Source organism: Anser brachyrhynchus, assembly GCF_964034855.1.
Source record: "Anser brachyrhynchus genome assembly, contig: SCAFFOLD_176, whole genome shotgun sequence".
Lineage (NCBI taxonomy): Eukaryota > Metazoa > Chordata > Aves > Anseriformes > Anatidae > Anser > Anser brachyrhynchus.
In genome coordinates, this window is record NW_027663477.1 from 114,802 (window position 1) to 136,140 (window position 21,339).

The 21,339-nt window shown below is 48.2% G+C and overlaps 2 long non-coding RNA genes across 3 annotated transcripts; one reads left to right on the forward strand and one right to left on the reverse strand.

Annotated features, from left to right (window-relative positions):
• The first annotated feature begins 910 nt into the window (after positions 1–910).
• LOC308187434 lies at positions 911–5,423 on the forward strand. The gene is made up of 2 exons (XR_013944687.1): positions 911–3,529; positions 3,623–5,423. It is a non-coding gene; the product is annotated as an uncharacterized lncRNA (long non-coding RNA).
• On the reverse strand, positions 5,374–19,810 carry LOC308187433. 2 transcript variants are annotated; one of them, XR_013944685.1, is made up of 3 exons: positions 19,796–19,810; positions 9,301–10,176; positions 5,374–5,766 (listed from the first exon to the last, which is right to left on the reverse strand). It is a non-coding gene; the product is annotated as an uncharacterized lncRNA (long non-coding RNA). The 2 variants fall into 2 exon arrangements; XR_013944686.1 differs by lacking the exon at positions 19,796–19,810 and adding an exon at positions 15,025–15,794.
• Between the last annotated feature and the right edge of the window lie 1,529 nt (positions 19,811–21,339).

Sequence of the window (21,339 nt, forward strand, 5' to 3'; positions counted from 1 at the left end):
CCCCCCCCATGAACTGGACCCCCCACCACCACCACCCAGATGCATGCCCCAGGCCCCAGGCCTCAGCCCCAGCCCCCACACCCCAGACTCAGGCCCCAAAGGTGTACAACCAGCTCCCAACTGCCCCCCTCAAAGGGAGGCCCCAAAGCCTGCCAGAGGACCCTAGAGCGTACAAGCAGCTCCCAACCCCCCCGGCACAGGCCCCAACCCCCCCCCCCAGACACAGGCCCCAAAGGTGTACAAGCAACTCCCCATCCTCCCCAGAGGCACGCCCCAAAGGTGTACAAACAGCCCCAACCCCCCAAGACCCAGACCCCTACAGCGTAGAAGCAGCTCCCAACCCCATGCCCCCAAGGCACATGCCCCAACCCCTCCCCCAAGGCAGGCCCTAACAGTGTACAAGCAGCTCCCACCCCCCCCCAGACGCAGGCCCCAAAGGTGTACAAGCAGGCCCCTACAGTATACAAGCAGCTCACAACCACCCCCCCAAAGGCAGGCCCCAACCCCCTCCAGATGCAAGCCCGAAAGGTTAAAACCAGCTCCAACCCCCCAACCCCCCCCGCCCCGCGCAGACGCAGGCCCCAAAGGTGTACAAGCAGTTCCCAACCCCTCCAAGGCAGGCCCCAAAAGTGTACAGGCAGGCCCCTACAGTGTAGAAACGCTCCAACCCCTCCCCTTCCACCTCGAGGGAGGCCCTCCCCCCCCAGTATACACGAAGCTCCCAACCCCCTCTCAGAGGAATGCCTAAAAAAGTATACAAGCAGCTCCTAACACCACCCCCCCCCCCAAAAGAGGCAGTCCCCAAAGGTGTACAAGCAGGCCCTCAAATCCCTTAGGTGTACAAGCAGGCCCTTCAAATCCTTTAGCCCCTGCGCCAGCTTTATTGGCGAGCAGCGAGGCTGGGGGGGGAGGGGGGCAAGACAGCCTTAAATAAAATACAAATATAGAAAGTGTTATAAATGGCTGTTATAAATCCAAATAGGATTACAATCAAAGTTTACAATTTATTAAACGAATAGAGGCAAGCAAGCAGCGCTGGATGCGCCGGTGATTCAAAGATCATAAATCCAATTTGTTTAAGTGATTTATTCTTTATTGACGGCGCCGGATGCACGGGGGATCTTTCCGCCTATCGTGCATCCCGAAGTGAAAAGCCGTCCCAAATTTATACATCACAGTGATTAATATTTTATTAATGCCTATACATATTCATTATCTAACCCCGCCTACTCTCGCTTCTCATGCTAATCAGTTTTTTGTGTCCTGCGCCTGCGCAGATCCTCTCAGTGGTCTTGGGCAGGGGTCGTCGAGCTGTGGTCGGTGGTCTCAGAGAGGAAGGCCATAAGTCTTCCTCACAGTGTACTTTTCACCCTTGGTCAGGATTCTGCTGATTTAGCTTTCTTCCTAACCGCAAGGACTGTTTTTTCTTCGAATCTTCTGCTCATTATTTTCTTATCTTGGATTCCAATGTCTTGTTCGAGATATATTGCCCGTATATGTCCTATTTCGAGATACATTGTCCGTACATCTGTTTCCTGCCCTACACCTAATGTTCTGTTCTCCTTTAATAGTTTCATTCTTAACCCTTTCTTATCTGGAATCGCCTCAGCTTCCCTAATCAATCCCCCCTTTTCTTTTCCCCATGCAAATTCTTTTGCATTGCATGCCCTTATCATTAGCAGTATCGCAGTAACATACATACAAATATTCCTACTGCCAATAACATAACCAGATCAGTAAAAACTTGTTCTAACTATTGAAAATTGGGTAACCATGAGGTTAACTTATTCCATATTTCCTCAAAGCCCCATGAAATGTTATCCTTACTAATCTTATACAGAACCTTTGTTTGTTTCTATATTTCCTCTATGTCGGTAGAGACCTTTCCGAATACAAAAATTCTTCTTCCCAGCCTCTACGATATGTATCCCTCAATACCTTGCCATGTACTCTCGTCAGGGAAGCTAATATTGCCATTCGTTGTAACAATTTCCAATTCCAAACAAGTATTACAAAAGATAATATTAAACTTATACCAACTAACATCAATAGAACAATAATTGGGTGACACAATGTGTTCAAAATCCCAGTTGCAGTTGGCGACCATCCAAAGAGTTTGTCCCACCAGCTATGATCTGTGTCTTGTTTTACTCTTTGCAAAACTCTGTTTATTTCTTTTGTATCATGGTGGACAGTGATTAAAGTCTTCTCTCCATCTTCCTGAATGCCTTTTAAAATTTTGATCAGGTCTTGGTGTTTAAGTAATTGCTTCACTAGCGTGAGGTTCATCCCAATAGGTGTGGGTAATAACTTGTGATACATTGTGTTGTTGGACTTGATCAACTGGTGGGATACCACTGGTGCTGAATATAAAAAATCACACCCGATGATTCTAACAAAGTTACAAATACAAAAGTTAGAGTGATTTTTGCTAGGTAGAGTTATGTTTTCCTCATCTACTTCTACAAAAGCACAAGCAGTCCTTAAACACACACAGCCTTGACCAATATATACAAGCACAGTCTTTTGACTAGTATTTGGATGAATTTCAAAGTGGCAAACACCTTGCTCAGTGTCAAGACAGACATCCTGAGCATCAATTGTGTTGCTCTCACAAATAAATCCTTGTTGTTCCCGGGTAACACATGATTCTAGATTCACAGACTGCCATTTCCCGTTCTTCATCCGGGCCCAGGTTCTATGCTCCGAAGGATAGAGCACTGTTTCCTCATGATTTAACCCTAGTGCAACAATGGGGTGGATAACATAAACTGTAGCATTACGTATAGTAAGCACAAAGGCAGTAGCCATGTTAATAATGGGATCATAGGTAAAATTTACCAGAGTCCACCAAGATTGGAACTTCTTTTCAAAATCATTGGCATTGTCCCAAACAATCTTTCGGACTTCAGCCGGAAAAATGCCTTCACTTCCTTCCCTAATGATCAAGGCAGCCGTTGCCTGCATCCATAACTGTACCTGTATACAACTAAGAGCTAAAGATACATTATCTTGCGCCATACTAAGTGCATCTATTATTAGTCTGTGGTCCTGGTCTTCAGCCTTTTCCCATATTGGTAACACCTTTGAAACTTGCCATTGGCTAGTTCCCAATGCCAGTAAGGATGATTGCAGGGGCTGTTTTAGTTTTGTCAAATCGCTTGTTGCTGTGGCTAGCTTATTCATTAGTATTTCTGAATCAATTCCATTTAAAACTCCTAATCCTGTTCCTAGCATTCCAGTTAAGTCTCTTTGTGTTCTGCCCCTGAGGTGTACTTGCTTTTGTGACCATATTGTCCAGCCTTCTAATGATGTCTTTAGGAAAGGAGAACAGGCTGGTTGAACTGCTGAGATGTTAATTTGTATTAGCAATTCAACACGCTTGAGAGACCATTCTGGATTAAATAACAATTGTTGTTGGCCTGTGTTCCTTACTACATATGGGCCTGTTTCATAAATTTTGGGTTCCAGCTTGACTGGGGCTTGGGCATAGGTTGTAGGGGAAGGAAGTGCAATAGGGGGTCTCACTGTTGTAGGAAGTATAGCATATATTGTAAAATTTATCATGAGGCTCTCGCCTTCCTTGATCTCGAGCTTTTGACCATTATTAGTCCAAAAACAGTTAACTGCTACAGTCTGTGTTAATATAAAATTATACCAACAATCTAATTTACCTGGGCGGATACAACCTTCTTGTTGGCCACTTTTGGAAGTCGGTTTTACTAAAATCCCCGTTGCTTTCTCGTGGGCTGTTCCATTAATCATACGGCACCCTATTTCAATTTCGTCCCCTACAGTTCTTTGGTGTATCCACCCTTCCCCTAAATTTCGCCATTCTGATAATGCATGTAAATGATCACCATTTGTTCGCCAAATAACCACAACAGCTAACTTTCCATTAATGCTCTTATCCTCTGTGGTTACGGCTTCAGACCAAGGCCACCCACCATTCTCTATCATCATAGAAGCACCTTCCAATTCTTGAATCACAATTACAACTATAAGCCACAGAAATAAAACAATTCTGTTAACTAAATTTCTGCTAACTACATTACTAAATACTCCTGACCATAGTGTCTTCATTTCGCTTGACTGAACTTTAGTTTCAGTTCACCGTCACCCAGCGTTACTTTCCAGGGGGCTTTTGGAGCTTTCTTCACTCTCGAATAATGGATCCAGGCCGTTTGCTCCTTAATCTTGATGGCGGTATGTGTTGTCAGCAGCACCTGGTATGGTCCTGTCCACTTTTCTTCCAAAGGGCGACCTGCAAATGCTTTTACATACACATAATCCCCAGGTTTAAAGGGGTGGATTGGTTGGTCCAGCCCTCTAGCCCTGGTTCCTGAGACAACTTTAGATATTTGATCCAACTGTTTTTGGAGTCCTATTAAATAATTATACAAGTATCCCGACCCCAGTTGCGTCAGGTCCTCCCCGCTGAACAAAAACTGATAGGGTCTTCCGTATAATATTTCAAAAGGGCTTAGATTTTCCTTTGTCCGTGGTTTTACTCTAATTCTAAGTAAAGCCAAAGGGAGAGACTGAGGCCATGATAAATTAGTCTCTTGCCCTATTTTGGCTATTTGTTGTTTGATTAGATGATTCATCTTTTCCACTTGTCCGCTTGCCTGTGGTCTGTAAGGGGTATGGAGTTGCCAGTCTACCCCTAAGACCTTACTTACTTCTTGAACTATTTGCGCACAAAAATGAGAGCCTCTATCTGAGGACATTGCTGCCGGAATTCCGAAACGCGGTATTATCTCATTCAGTAAAACCTTAACCACTTCTCTTGCCTTGTTGGTTCGACAGGGAAAAGCCTCCGGCCACCCGGAAAAAGTATCTGTCAAAACCAACAAGTATCGATACCCCCCTTTTCTTGGCAGTTCTGAAAAATCTATCTGCCATTGTTGTCCTGGATAGTTTCCTTTACTGATTATTCCGAACTTTACCCTATTTTCTGTATTAGGGTTATGATGCAAACAAATACTGCATTGCTGGGTTACTTGTTTTACCGTAGTATACAGATTTCTTCCCACCAAGACTCGACTCAGATTTTTATATAAGGTGTCTGCTCCCCAATGAGTCTTATTATGTTCTGCCATGACCATAGGCCATATTAAATTAGAGGGTAGTACAACCCTATTATCTTTCAGGTATACCCATCCATCACTCCTTGCTTTTCCTCCCAGGTCCCCAATTAACTTTTGATCTTCCCGTGTGTACCTAGGTTCCTGTCCTTCACCTAAAGTTTGTATTTTACCGTCTGGTATTAAAGTGAGCGCTTCTGCCTCAGCCAATCCGGCCACCCTTTTTGCTTCTTGGTCAGCCAATCGGTTCCCTACCTCGAAGTCAGCGGTTCCTTTTTGGTGTCCCCGGCAATGTATAACAGCCACCTTCTCTGGGTGCTTTACCGCTTCCAACAACTTCAAAATCTCCTCAGCATATTTTATTTGTTTTCCTTGGGCCGTTAATAATCCTCGTTCCTTCCAGATAGCCCCATGTGCATGCACCACACCAAATGCATACTTAGAGTCTGTCCAGATATTTACTTTCTTTCCTGCTGCTAGTTCCAATGCCCGCGTAAGGGCAATTATTTCTGCTTTCTGAGCAGACGTCCCAAGGGGTAATGGTTTCGACTCAATTACCTGTTGAGTGGTCGTCACCGCATACCCTGCTTTGCGTTGTCCTTGTTTCACAAAGCTGCTTCCATCAGTATACCATGATTCGTCCGCGTCTTCCAAGGGCTCCTCCTTGAGATCTGGTCGGCTAGAATACACAGTTTCCATAGTTTGGATACAATCGTGGACCACTGGCTCGTCAGGAGCGTTACTAAGGAAAGAAGCTGGGTTCACAATGTTAGTAACCACAATTTCTACGTCATCTTGCTCCACCAGTATTGCTTGGTATTTTAAAAATCTTTGAGGGGATAACCAGTGTGCCCCTTTCTGCTCCAAGACTGCCGAGACAGTGTGTGATACCAGCACGGTTATCTTCTGTCCCATAGTGAACTTCCGAGCCTCCTGTATATTCATGATGACAGCGGCCACCGCTCGAAGGCAACCCGGCCAACCTTTACTTACTTCATCCAGTTGTTTAGAGAAGTAGACCACAGCTCTCCTGTAGGGGCCCAGCTTCTGTGCCAGCACCCCCAGAGCCATCCCTTGTCTCTCATAGGAGTACAACCAAAAGGGTTTAGACAAGTCCGGTAGACCCAAAGCTGGTGCTCGCATTAACTCCAATTTAAGCTTCTTAAAGGCAGCCCGTGCTTCCCCCGTCCAGACCAATTTCGATTGGTTATTCTTGATGAGGTCATATAGGGGTTTTACAATTAGTCCATAATTATTAATCCATAGACGGCACCAACCTGTCATCCCTAGAAAAGTTTGTAATTCCTTAATGGTCTGTGGTTCTGGGGTACGGCAGATAGTTTCTTTCCGTTCTGTTCCTAACTCCCTTTGTCCCCCTGAAATCTCAAACCCCAAGTAAGTTACACGTGACTGAATCAGCTGAGCCTTCTGTTGAGAGACTCGATACCCATTCAAACCCAGAAAATTAAGGAGACTTATCGTCCATTGCATGCAGCTGCTCCTATTCTCAGTGGCTATCAAAAGGTCATCAACGTATTGCAGCAGAACTCCTTCGGTGTTTGGGGCCTCCCAAACCTCAAGCTCTTTTGCTAGTTGATTCCCAAAAATCGTGGGGCTGTTTTTGAATCCCTGCGGCAATACGGTCCAGGTCAATTGAGCCTTTCGTCCTGAGTCTGGATTTTCCCATTCAAAAGCAAAAAGCTTCTGACTTTCTGGGGCTAAAGTCAGGCAGAAGAAGGCATCTTTTAAATCCAGTACGGTAAACCAAACTAAATTATCTTTTAATTTAGTCAGTAATGTGTACGGGTTGGCTACCACAGGGTGTATATCTTCAGTGATCTTATTTATAGCTCTTAAATCCTGCACTAATCTATAGTTCTTCCCATCTGGCTTCTTAATTGGTAGTATAGGAGTATTATATTTCAGATTCACACTCAACCAGCAGTCCATGTTTTAAAAACTTATCCACTATCCCCTTAATTCCTTTCCTGTCTTCTAATCTTAGGGGATATTGCTTAATCTTAACTGGCCTTTCCCCTGGCTTTAATCTCACCACTATCGGGGCTGCATTTTTGGCTCGCCCAGGGATGTCAGTAGCCCAGACTCCTGGGTAAACTTGGTCTAAAATCTCCGAAGGTACTTTACCGATGGGGTCTGCTTGTATCAGCGTTAAGCTTAGCGCGGTTATCAGCTTTTCTTCTCTCACCTTTAACCCCACCTTCCCTTTTTCAAAGACAATTTCCGCTTCTAATTGTTCTAGTAAATCTCGCCCCAGCAAAGACTTCGGGGATCCTGGTAAATATAAAAACCTATGTATTCCCATCTGTTTCCCTAACTTATATTTTAAAGGCCTTAGGAAAAAGGCTTTCTCGTGCTGGCCTGTAGCTCCTATCACCGTCACAAAATCCTCATCCTCTGGTATCAATTTCTGGTTTAACACAGAATAAGTCGCTCCTGTGTCAATTAAAAACTCCACTTCCTGTCCTGATTTCCCTAGCTTAATTTTAACCAGCGGATCTGCTAGGGTAGAATCCCCCGGTCCACTTCATTGGTCGGGAGATACACTAGCTACCATCAACCTGTTCTTCTCCCATTGTTTCCGACATTCCCTTTTCCAATGACCCACTTCCCTACAATATGCACACTGATTCGGTCTCAGGGGAGGCTTTACTGACCTTCCCCTTATCCCATTCCCTCTTCCTTTTCCCCGAAAAGGTTCTTCTTGCCTCTGTAAGGCCGCAACAGTTGCCGCAGCAATAGCCCTACCCAGCCTTTGTTTCTCATTCCCTTCTCGATTCCTAAATACCCTCCATGCCTCTTCCACCAGCCTTTCTAAATCTCTCACATCCGGCTCTTTCATTTTCTGAAGCTTCCGCCTTATATCGTCCGCAGACTGACCCAAGAACAATGATACTAGCTGGACTTTACCTTCCTCAGAAGAGGGGTCTATCGTTGTAAATTTTTGCATTGCTGTCCTTAGCCGATCGAGAAATTCTGACGGGGTCTCAGTTTGCCCCTGTTTTATGGTATATAACCTAGACCAGTTTACAGACTTTGGTATCGCACTTTCCAAGGCGATCCTAATCCATTCCTGATATCTTTTTAATAACCTATAATCACCCTCATCATTATAGTCCCAGTTTGGGTCCACTCTGGGCACATATACCTCCACAGTTCCAGGTAAAACTGACGTTACCTGGGTCTGTACTTGAGTTTGTGCATTCTTAATTACTAGTTGCTTTTCCAGTTTCCGATAATGCTGCCAGCATTATCTCTATATCTTTCCAATCGGGATCTAAATTCTTTCCAATCAGCTCAAACCTCCGGGCCACTGATTCTGGATCATCCCGGTATCCTTTCACAGCTTCCTTCCGTGAATCTAACTCGGCAGTTGTGAAAGGTACTTTTATCCGAGCTGGTCCGTTAGCCCCCATAGCCTGTCGTAACGGGGCTTGAATAACGGGCCCGACCTTACTTCGGGTTTGAGCCGTGATCGGGGTAAAGTCTCCATTCCCCCAACTCTCATTTTTCTTATCTATTCTGCCGTTTCCTGGTCTCGCCCCCACGCCTTGTTCTATTATCTGGGGCGGGAGGACATAATCCTCCATTCTCTCCTCTGACTCATTCAATTTCAAACATCTCTGCCCGATACTGCACGCCGAACAACATCTTTTCATTTTTCCTGCCCCTTCCTTCTTCATATCCTTTTCTATTGCCAGGATCAAAGGATCCTGTGGGGCTAAGTTAATTCCACACTCCTTCTGCCATTCCGGGTGGTTTCTCAAAGTGAAAAACATATCTGCGTATGACACCTCATCCCACTTTCCCTCTCTCCTTAGAAACAACATTAACTGTAGTAAAGTATTATAATTTAAGGTTCCATTCAGTGGCCATTTCCCTCACAATCCAACTTATAAAGTGGCCACCATTGATTACAATATTTTATCAACGTTTTCTTATTTTCAGTTCCACCGGGGGATCCCCCTATATTTTTCCAATGACTCAAGATACATCCCAACGGGCTTTTCTTTGGAATCCCACTACTCTGCTGCCCCCCCATGTTACAGTTCAGAATGTTTCTTGTTACACAATACAAGCCGGCAGCTTTCCACAATAACACCAAGATCCTAGTAACGTTATAAAGTGTACAATCAAAATCCCAAAGACAATAGCCAAGGTCAAGTTCCACATTTAAACACAACGTAACACTAACCTCGCATGCAAAGGTTATTTGTTTCCCAACAGCAACTGAGTGCTTTCCAAAAAACCAAATGCCGTCCTGCAGAAAACTTTTACTTTCCGACTTACAGACGACCCCAATTGACCGGTCAACCAAATAAACCAAAATAAAGAATATAATCACTTACAATGATGGGGTCCGTGTCTGCCTCCGCAGTGATCCGTTGAGTCGAGGAGTCCCTCCGGGAAATCCCGGGGGTACCCTAGGGAGTCCTGTTCCCAGCGGGTCCTGCGGTCCGACAGAGAAGAAGTCCCATCTGGGTCGCCAGATTGATTCAAAGATCATAAATCCAATTTCTTTAAGTGATTTATTCTTTATTGACGGCGCCGGATGCACGGGGGATCTTTCCGCCTATCGTGCATCCCGAAGTGAAAAGCCGTCCCAAATTTATACATCACAGTGATTAATATTTTATTAACGCCTATACATATTCATTATCTAACCCCGCCTACTCTCGCTTCTCATGCTAATCAGTTTTTTGTGTCCTGCGCCTGCGCAGATCCTCTCAGTGGTCTTGGGCAGGGGTCGTCGAGCTGTGGTCGGTGGTCTCAGAGAGGAAGGCCATAAGTCTTCCTCACAGTGTACTTTTCACCCTTGGTCAGGATTCTGCTGATTTAGCTTTCTTCCTAACCGCAAGGACTGTTTTTTCTTCGAATCTTCTGCTCATTATTTTCTTATCTTGGATTCCAATGTCTTGTTCGAGATATATTGCCCGTATATGTCCTATTTCGAGATACATTGTCCGTACATCTGTTTCCTGCCCTACACCTAATGTTCTGTTCTCCTTTAATAGTTTCATTCTTAACCCTTTCTTATCTGGAATCGCCTCAGCTTCCCTAATCACCCGCCCTAATATTAGGCCTAACCCCTAAGAACCTTGACCCCTAACGCTATGGCAACCACGGATCTAACCCTAACCCCTACCCCAACAAACCCTAGAAACCCTAACCCTAAAAACCCTTACAGCCCTAACCCGATAAAATTTACCACACTAAACCCCTGAAGACTGTTCTGGGGGGTCCACATTCAATTCTGGAATTTCACACTTCCATTTAAGTCTTCTTCCCCCCCAATATGGGGGTTCGCCCACCCAATTTTGGGGGTTCCTCCCCTAATTTGGGGGGGACACAACCGATTGTAGAGTCCCCCACCCTCCTTTTTTGGGTTCCCCCCTAATATTAAAAGTTCTTCCGCCCAATTTTGGGGGACCCCACAATTTTGACGTTCCTTCCCCTAACTTGGGGCTTCAACCCTTCAATTTTGGGGGGGGCTCCCACCCTCTTATTTTGGCCTTCCGCCCTAATATTAGGCCTAACCCCTAAGAACCTTGACCCCTAACGCTATGGCAACCACGGATCTAACCCTAACCCCTACCCCAACAAACCCTAGAAACCCTAACCCTAAAAACCCTTACAGCCCTAACCCGATAAAATTTACCACACTAAACCCCTGAAGACTGTTCTGGGGGGTCCACATTCAATTCTGGAATTTCACACTTCCGTTTAAGTGTTCTGCCCCCCCAATATGGGGGTTCGCCCACCCAATTTTGGGGGTTCCTCCCCTAATTGGGGGGGACACAACCAATTTTGGGGGGGACACAACCAATTTGGGGGGGGACACAACCAATTTGGGGGGGGACACAACCAATTTTAGAGTCCCCCACCCTCCTTTTTTGGGTTTCCCCCAATATTAAGAGCTCTTCCGCCCAATTTTGGGGGACCCCACAATTTTGACGTTTCTTCCCCTAAATTGGGGCTTCGACCCTTCAATTTTGGGGGGGGCTCCCCCCTTAGTTTGGCCTTCCACCCTAATATTGGGCCTTAGCCCTAAGAACCCTGACCCCTAACACTACGGCTCCCACGGATCTAACCCTAACCCCTACCCCAAAAAACCCTAGAAACCCTAACCCTAAAAACCCTTACAGTCCTAACCCGATAAAATTTACCACACTAGACCTACGCCTAAAAGCCCTAACCCTAAAAATTAAGACCCTCTAAACCCTAACCCAAAACGTAAAGATTCTCAAAGCCCTAACGCTGGAGACCCTAACCTTAAAAAAAAAAAATAAGACCTTAAAACCCTAACCCTAAATACCTGACCATAACTAAAACCCTAAGACCCTAACCCTAAAAACCCTATCAACACTAAAACCACAAAATACTTTAAGACCTTAACACACTAACCCCCAAACCCTAACCCTTATAACTCCAACCCTAACAACCTTAAAATCCTAACCCTAAACCCTGGAAACCCTAACCCTGAAACCCAACCCTAGTGCCTTAGCCCTGAAACCTTAAAACCCTAACACCTTATTAGAAACACTCTGTAACCAATACCATAGGCTCAGGCAAGTATCTCAGTGAGGTAGCATTTTTATTCACGATTGCAATGGCAGGCGTCCCACAAGCCACCTACTAGTTCCATAACACAGTTTATATAATTTTTTTTTTCCTCTCGGTGACCAGGACCCTCCCCAGTTTCCCCATTGACTGGGTAATCCATGTTCACAATCTATCCAGTGCTTCACAGAAAATACACAGCTGCTGGCCTGTTACTAGTCAATTTTATTTTTTTCTTGACTGTTTTCCTCTTTGAGGTGGTAATGTTTCTTACACCGTGATTTCCACCCAATTGCTCTAAGGATTCTGGTTGTCTGCATTTTACAAGGTTGTCTGTTAAGCTTTCTTATCACTGCAAGCATATATCAATACCACCTTCCTTCCCTCTAAACGATGTAACTCTGTGCAAAAACATTTTTATTCCCACAACCTTGATCCCCTTACCCTAAAATCCTTATTCTCTTTAACCCTAACAACTCTAACCACAACCCTAACCCTTCATATCAACCCCCCGACGCTAATGACACTGACTAATGATCCAAACCCCAAACCCCAGGCAACCAACAAAGAAACAGACACAAAGCTGAAAACTACAAAAAAGGCAAAACCCTGGATACAGACCCCAAATCACAAACACGCTACCAAAATGCTACAGAAAAGCCCCAGACGCAGGCCCCAAGCACTACAGCTAGGCCCCAGAAGCTCTAGACACATCCCAAAGCCAAAATGCAATCCCCAAACACTACAGAAAAGCCCCCAAACACCAGACACAGGCTGCAGAAGTCTACAAGCAGGCCCCAGCCACACCCGGATGCAGACCCCAACTGTCCACAAGCAGCTCCCAACCCACCCCCCCCATGAACTGGACCCCCCACCACCACCACCCAGATGCATGCCCCAGGCCCCAGGCCTCAGCCCCAGCCCCCACACCCCAGACTCAGGCCCCAAAGGTGTACAACCAGCTCCCAACTGCCCCCCTCAAAGGGAGGCCCCAAAGCCTGCCAGAGGACCCTAGAGCGTACAAGCAGCTCCCAACCCCCCCGGCACAGGCCCCAACCCCCCCCCCCCAGACACAGGCCCCAAAGGTGTACAAGCAACTCCCCATCCTCCCCAGAGGCACGCCCCAAAGGTGTACAAACAGCCCCAACCCCCCAAGACCCAGACCCCTACAGCGTAGAAGCAGCTCCCAACCCCATGCCCCCAAGGCACATGCCCCAACCCCTCCCCCAAGGCAGGCCCTAACAGTGTACAAGCAGCTCCCACCCCCCCCCCAGACGCAGGCCCTAAAGGTGTACAAGCAGGCCCCTACAGTATACAAGCAGCTCACAACCACCCCCCCAAAGGCAGGCCCCAACCCCCTCCAGATGCAAGCCCGAAAGGTTAAAACCAGCTCCAACCCCCCAACCCCCCCTGCCCCGCGCAGACGCAGGCCCCAAAGGTGTACAAGCAGTTCCCAACCCCTCCAAGGCAGGCCCCAAAAGTGTACAGGCAGGCCCCTACAGTGTAGAAACGCTCCAACCCCTCCCCTTCCACCTCGAGGGAGGCCCTCCCCCCCCAGTATACACGAAGCTCCCAACCCCCTCTCAGAGGAATGCCTAAAAAAGTATACAAGCAGCTCCTAACACCCCCCCACCCCCCCCCCCAAAAGAGGCAGTCCCCAAAGGTGTACAAGCAGGCCCTCAAATCCCTTAGGTGTACAAGCAGGCCCTTCAAATCCCTTAGCCCCTGCGCCAGCTTTATTGGCGAGCAGCGAGGCTGGGGGGGGAGGGGGGCAAGACAGCCTTAAATAAAATACAAATATAGAAAGTGTTATAAATGGCTGTTATAAATCCAAATAGGATTACAATCAAAGTTTACAATTTATTAAACGAATAGAGGCAAGCAAGCAGCGCTGGATGCGCCGGGAGTCTCTGCTCCCCCAGGACGCACACCTGTTACGTAAGGCGGCTGGTTTTGATGCTCCCAGGCTAATACATATTCATTACTACTTCGAGAAGAGGCAGGGTTATTAGAATTGGTTTCCGGAATCCGAAACCCCTCCCAGGGGCGCCTGCGTACCAGTCTCTGGTGGTCTCTCGGGGCTTGCTCGGGCTGAATGCTGGTTGTCTTCCTCCCAGGCTTTTGTCCTTCAATTGTCCTTCATCCCCCCCTTCCTCCTCGTTTGGGAGCCTCTGCGCCGGATTTCAGAAACTCTAGCAACATCCCCTGCAGTAGTCAGCACTTTTCCCTAAAAACCCCTTTGTTCTCTTATCACCTAGACCCGGGCCTCGATGTTAACCCTTCAAATCCCTTAGTGACACGAATTGCTGGACCATTCCTTACAAAAGGAAGGATAAAATATGTAGAGGAGCAATGGCACACGCGAAAGCCCAGCGCCGCGGGCAGAGGCAGCGAAGGTTGACGGCAGAACAGTGCTCGGTTTGAACACGGAGAGGGAAAGCGAGGGGAAGGTGGCCGAAGCCGGCCGCAGTCTCTGAGCTCTCCTCCTCCTGATTGTTTTCTCTCAAAGCCATTTCTGTCTGTGTGCGGGCACCCGGAGCCGGCAGAAGTCCCCGTGAAGTCCTTCGGCAGGACGGAGGGCTGCGTGGGCTCCAGTGAGAGAGGGAGTTAGGAGAATCTTATCAAGTAGAGATAGAGCGCTGACAGCGTTAAACTAGGATGCTACTTAGCGTCTTTGCTAACTATGGTGCATTGTGCCAATTAACTAAAGCAAGAAGCCTTGGGCCCCTTACCAAGGTCAGTCTCCTAATAAGAGAGTGAGCCTGTCTTAAGAAACTGGGAGAAACTGGTCCTGCAGATGGACAAGAGCCAAGGAGCAACTGAGTCTGTGCAAAGACAAGAGGTCAACTAGCGGTGACGAGGAAGAGTCATCAATCTTCATGCCCACGACCTCCCGTGCTGCCCAGCGCTGAATAAACATACCTACTTTACAATCTCACTGATTGTGGAGTCCCTTTTCCGCAAGTCACTAGCAGCGGTTTCTTCCGCAGAGGTTTTCCCAGAGCCGCTTCAAAGCTTCCCTCGCGGAGCTGGGGCATCGCAGGGGGTCGTCAAAGCACGCACGCGCACACACACACACACGCACACACACACACACAGGCGTTGTTGTCCAAACAGAAAGTATTTACAACAAATTCGACAAGCGGTTTTCCTCTGCCAGCAGCAAATGCCTGAGGGCCCCTACAGCTTCACAAATCATAGCACAAAGAGCCTAAAGTTCCTCTAAAATTTAGGGAAATGATTCAAAATAGATCTGCTAGGGGAAAACGATCACTGGCGGCAGGGTACACAATACACGCGAGTCTCAGCTCTCCTCCGCAGGGTCAGTGCCCACGCCCAAGTGCGACGCTGATGGCACCCGAACATTTGCTGTAGCAGGCAGCAGAGCCAGCAGCTCAGGGGAGCAATTTTAAAAACCAGGAGGCACTTAAACCAACCCTTAATTGACCCAGTTACTGCAGGAGAGTCCCGACTACTCGCCCTGGAGTCCTACTGTCACCAGCAAAAAGCACCAACCAAAGCTTGGGGGAACTTTGGTACAGCACAAGAGAAGGGAGTGGGGGTAGCGTAGCCGTATCGCAGAGCTGCTGCTTTTCACACCATTTTATCATCCCTGATAATTGAAAGTAAGGCCGGGTGGGCTGACCCCACCACCACCACTCCTGGCAGCATGTTTGGTCCACAACGCTAGAATAATTATTTTGCTCCCTCCCGCCCCTACAGCTTCATCATCTGAAAAGATTACAGTCAAAACAATGGCATACACAAATAAAAGTCAAGAGTTGACATAGTAACTCCGGGATTTGGGTATCAACTGTCCGAGAAATCAGAACACCCAGGCTTCACAATGTGCCCAACATCGAGCTGTGCCAAGGGGGGGCGGAAGGAAGAAGCTTTCCGTTTAAGCCTTCAGAGCATCGCTCCATCACTACGTCAATTCACAGCCACCACAGCGTGCCGATGGACATCTTTCTGTGCCAAAAGAAACAAGTGCTTTGTCCTCTTGATATCAAAGGTAGCCACCTATAGTTACGGAACCATGCACAAGACCTTAACTCTGACCAGCAGGAAAACTTAGGACAACTGAGTGCAGATATTGCCAATTTCTACCAGTTCCAACTGTGCTTTAAGTCTCATTGCAAAGCCTCAGTTAGAAAAAGGATCACCTCAGGGTATCCAACAAGAAGAAGAGCTGTTTTCTTTTTTTTTTTTTTTTTTTTTTTTCAATATACCATAGGACTATGCAGTTCAATCATCAATCATCTTGGAAAGCTCAAGGAGGAGGTCATCCTCATCCTTCCCTGGGTCCAAGTCGAGCTCGGCTTCCAGTATGCCGTCTGAGAGTTCCCAAAGTAGCATCTCTAAATCCTTGTCTACAGATACGGGCGCGTTGCCTGTGGAACTCAGCCGGCGTGTCCTTGCGTCTTCTAGCTGGGAAGAAGCTGAAGTCGAGCTTGAGAACTCCATTGGCTCCACGGATTCTGCCTGGCTTCCAAGATGTGCTTCAGGTCTTGGCAGAGCAAGGAAGAGAACAATCAGTATATGCCATTTCTTAACGGGAAATCCCTTTTCTGCAAACCGGCTCTTAAAACCGTAGCCAACCCCTCCTGCACTTCAGTCTTACCCAGGGATTGTTATTCAATTAACCCAGGGCGACATTTAGAGCCCAATATATTAGCAGGTACATTTTTCAGTTTGGGGGTTTCTCTGTGAAGCCAGAGCACCCGGAGTCTAGCAAAGATGGGAAACCAACATGGCCTCCCGGAAGCCCAGTGTCCGAGAACTACATCTCCCGGCATGCTCTGGGAAAACAATATGGACTCCCGGAAACCCGGTGGCCAAGAACTACATTTCCCAGCACTCCCCAGAAAATTGAGCCTCGCAGCGTGCCGTAGGACGCCATTTTTTGCTCTGTTACATTACCGGTTTCGTGTTTATGGAGGGTTTTCCCGCCGTTTTGGGGGGTTTCCCCTCAATTTCGGGTTTTCAGCTCTCCATTTCAGAGTTCTTCCCCGCAATTTTGGGGTTCCTTCCCCTAATTTGGTGCTTCGCCCCCCCCCCTTTTGGGGTTCACCCTCCATTTTGGGGATTCCCCCCAATTCCAAGCCCCCCACCATTTTGGAGGCCCCCACCATCCTTTCTTGGCCTGCCACCCTAATATTAAGGTTCTTTCCCCCAATGTTGGGGTTCTCACCACATGTTTGAGGTTCCTTCCCTTAATTTGGGGCTTAGCTCCCCGGGATCTGGGGCTTTAACCCCAATTTTGGGGGTCCCCCCCAAGTTTGGGGATTCCTCCCCAGGTCTGGGGGGGGTCCACATTCAATTCTGGAATTTCACACTTCCATTTAAGTCTTCTTCCCCCCCAATATGGGGGTTCGCCCACCCAATTTTGGGGGTTCCTCCCCTAATTTGGGGGGGACACAACCGATTGTAGAGTCCCCCACCCTCCTTTTTTGGGTTCCCCCCTAATATTAAAAGTTCTTCCGCCCAATTTTGGGGGACCCCACAATTTTGACGTTCCTTCCCCTAACTTGGGGCTTCAACCCTTCAATTTTGGGGGGGGCTCCCACCCTCTTATTTTGGCCTTCCGCCCTAATATTAGGCCTAACCCCTAAGAACCTTGACCCCTAACGCTATGGCAACCACGGATCTAACCCTAACCCCTACCCCAACAAACCCTAGAAACCCTAACCCTAAAAACCCTTACAGCCCTAACCCGATAAAATTTACCACACTAAACCCCTGAAGACTGTTCTGGGGGGTCCACATTCAATTCTGGAATTTCACACTTCCGTTTAAGTGTTCTGCCCCCCCAATATGGGGGTTCGCCCACCCAATTTTGGGGGTTCCTCCCCTAATTGGGGGGGACACAACCAATTTTGGGGGGGACACAACCAATTTGGGGGGGGACACAACCAATTTGGGGGGTCCCCCCAATTTTAGAGTCCCCCACCCTCCTTTTTTGGGTTTCCCCCAATATTAAGAGCTCTTCCGCCCAATTTTGGGGGACCCCACAATTTTGACGTTTCTTCCCCTAAATTGGGGCTTCGACCCTTCAATTTTGGGGGGGGCTCCCCCCTTAGTTTGGCCTTCCACCCTAATATTGGGCCTTAGCCCTAAGAACCCTGACCCCTAACACTACGGCTCCCACGGATCTAACCCTAACCCCTACCCCAAAAAACCCTAGAAACCCTAACCCTAAAAACCCTTACAGTCCTAACCCGATAAAATTTACCACACTAGACCTACGCCTAAAAGCCCTAACCCTAAAAATTAAGACCCTCTAAACCCTAACCCAAAACGTAAAGATTCTCAAAGCCCTAACGCTGGAGACCCTAACCTTAAAAAAAAAAAATAAGACCTTAAAACCCTAACCCTAAATACCTGACCATAACTAAAACCCTAAGACCCTAACCCTAAGAACCCTATCAACACTAAAACCACAAAATACTTTAAAACCTTAACACACTAACCCCCAAACCCTAACCCTTATAACTCCAACCCTAACAACCTTAAAATCCTAACCCTAAACCCTGGAAACCCTAACCCTGAAACCCAACCCTAGTGCCTTAGCCCTGAAACCTTAAAACCCTAACACCTTATTAGAAACACTCTGTAACCAATACCATAGGCTCAGGCAAGTATCTCAGTGAGGTAGCATTTTTATTCACGATTGCAATGGCAGGCGTCCCACAAGCCACCTACTAGTTCCATAACACAGTTTATATAATTTTTTTTTTCCTCTCGGTGACCAGGACCCTCCCCAGTTTCCCCATTGACTGGGTAATCCATGTTCACAATCTATCCAGTGCTTCACAGAAAATACACAGCTGCTGGCCTGTTACTAGTCAATTTTATTTTTTTCTTGACTGTTTTCCTCTTTGAGGTGGTAATGTTTCTTACACCGTGATTTCCACCCAATTGCTCTAAGGATTCTGGTTGTCTGCATTTTACAAGGTTGTCTGTTAAGCTTTCTTATCACTGCAAGCATATATCAATACCACCTTCCTTCCCTCTAAACGATGTAACTCTGTGCAAAAACATTTTTATTCCCACAACCTTGATCCCCTTACCCTAAAATCCTTATTCTCTTTAACCCTAACAACTCTAACCACAACCCTAACCCTTCATATCAACCCCCCGACGCTAATGACACTGACTAATGATCCAAACCCCAAACCCCAGGCAACCAACAAAGAAACCGACACAAAGCTGAAAACTACAAAAAAGGCAAAACCCTGGATACAGACCCCAAATCACAAACACGCTACCAAAATGCTACAGAAAAGCCCCAGACGCAGGCCCCAAGCACTACAGCTAGGCCCCAGAAGCTCTAGACACATCCCAAAGCCAAAATGCAATCCCCAAACACTACAGAAAAGCCCCCAAACACCAGACACAGGCTGCAGAAGTCTACAAGCAGGCCCCAGCCACACCCGGATGCAGACCCCAACTGTCCACAAGCAGCTCCCAACCCACCCCCCCCATGAACTGGACCCCCCACCACCACCACCCAGATGCATGCCCCAGGCCCCAGGCCTCAGCCCCAGCCCCCACACCCCAGACTCAGGCCCCAAAGGTGTACAACCAGCTCCCAACTGCCCCCCTCAAAGGGAGGCCCCAAAGCCTGCCAGAGGACCCTAGAGCGTACAAGCAGCTCCCAACCCCCCCGGCACAGGCCCCAACACCCCCCCCCCCAGACACAGGCCCCAAAGGTGTACAAGCAACTCCCCATCCTCCCCAGAGGCACGCCCCAAAGGTGTACAAACAGCCCCAACCCCCCAAGACCCAGACCCCTACAGCGTAGAAGCAGCTCCCAACCCCATGCCCCCAAGGCACATGCCCCAACCCCTCCCCCAAGGCAGGCCCTAACAGTGTACAAGCAGCTCCCACCCCCCCCCAGACGCAGGCCCCAAAGGTGTACAAGCAGGCCCCTACAGTATACAAGCAGCTCACAACCACCCCCCCAAAGGCAGGCCCCAACCCCCTCCAGATGCAAGCCCGAAAGGTTAAAACCAGCTCCAACCCCCCAACCCCCCCCGCCCCGCGCAGACGCAGGCCCCAAAGGTGTACAAGCAGTTCCCAACCCCTCCAAGGCAGGCCCCAAAAGTGTACAGGCAGGCCCCTACAGTGTAGAAACGCTCCAACCCCCCCCCTTCCACCTCGAGGGAGGCCCTCCCCCCCCCAGTATACACGAAGCTCCCAACCCCCTCTCAGAGGAATGCCTAAAAAAGTATACAAGCAGCTCCTAACACCACCCCACCCCCCCCCCCCAAAAGAGGCAGTCCCCAAAGGTGTACAAGCAGGCCCTCAAATCCCTTAGGTGTACAAGCAGGCCCTTCAAATCCCTTAGCCCCTGCGCCAGCTTTATTGGCGAGCAGCGAGGCTGGGGGGGGAGGGGGGCAAGACAGCCTTAAATAAAATACAAATATAGAAAGTGTTATAAATGGCTGTTATAAATCCAAATAGGATTACAATCAAAGTTTACAATTTATTAAACGAATAGAGGCAAGCAAGCAGCGCTGGATGCGCCGGGAGTCTCTGCTCCCCCAGGACGCACACCTGTTACGTAAGGCGGCTGGTTTTGATGCTCCCAGGCTAATACATATTCATTACTACTTCGAGAAGAGGCAGGGTTATTAGAATTGGTTTCCGGAATCCGAAACCCCTCCCAGGGGCGCCTGCGTACCAGTCTCTGGTGGTCTCTCGGGGCTTGCTCGGGCTGAATGCTGGTTGTCTTCCTCCCAGGCTTTTGTCCTTCAATTGTCCTTCATCCCCCCCTTCCTCCTCGTTTGGGAGCCTCTGCGCCGGATTTCAGAAACTCTAGCAACATCCCCTGCAGTAGTCAGCACTTTTCCCTAAAAACCCCTTTGTTCTTTTATCACCTAGACCCGGGCCTCGATGTTAACCCTTCAAATCCCTTAGTGACACGAATTGCTGGACCATTCCTTACAAAAGGAAGGATAAAATATGTAGAGGAGCAATGGCACACGCGAAAGCCCAGCGCCGCGGGCAGAGGCAGCGAAGGTTGACGGCAGAACAGTGCTCGGTTTGAACACGGAGAGGGAAAGCGAGGGGAAGGTGGCCGAAGCCGGCCGCAGTCTCTGAGCTCTCCTCCTCCTGATTGTTTTCTCTCAAAGCCATTTCTGTCTGTGTGCGGGCACCCGGAGCCGGCAGAAGTCCCCGTGAAGTCCTTCGGCAGGACGGAGGGCTGCGTGGGCTCCAGTGAGAGAGGGAGTTAGGAGAATCTTATCAAGTAGAGATAGAGCGCTGACAGCGTTAAACTAGGATGCTACTTAGCGTCTTTGCTAACTATGGTGCATTGTGCCAATTAACTAAAGCAAGAAGCCTTGGGCCCCTTACCAAGGTCAGTCTCCTAATAAGAGAGTGAGCCTGTCTTAAGAAACTGGGAGAAACTGGTCCTGCAGATGGACAAGAGCCAAGGAGCAACTGAGTCTGTGCAAAGACAAGAGGTCAACTAGCGGTGACGAGGAAGAGTCATCAATCTTCATGCCCACGACCTCCCGTGCTGCCCAGCGCTGAATAAACATACCTACTTTACAATCTCACTGATTGTGGAGTCCCTTTTCCGCAAGTCACTAGCAGCGGTTTCTTCCGCAGAGGTTTTCCCAGAGCCGCTTCAAAGCTTCCCTCGCGGAGCTGGGGCATCGCA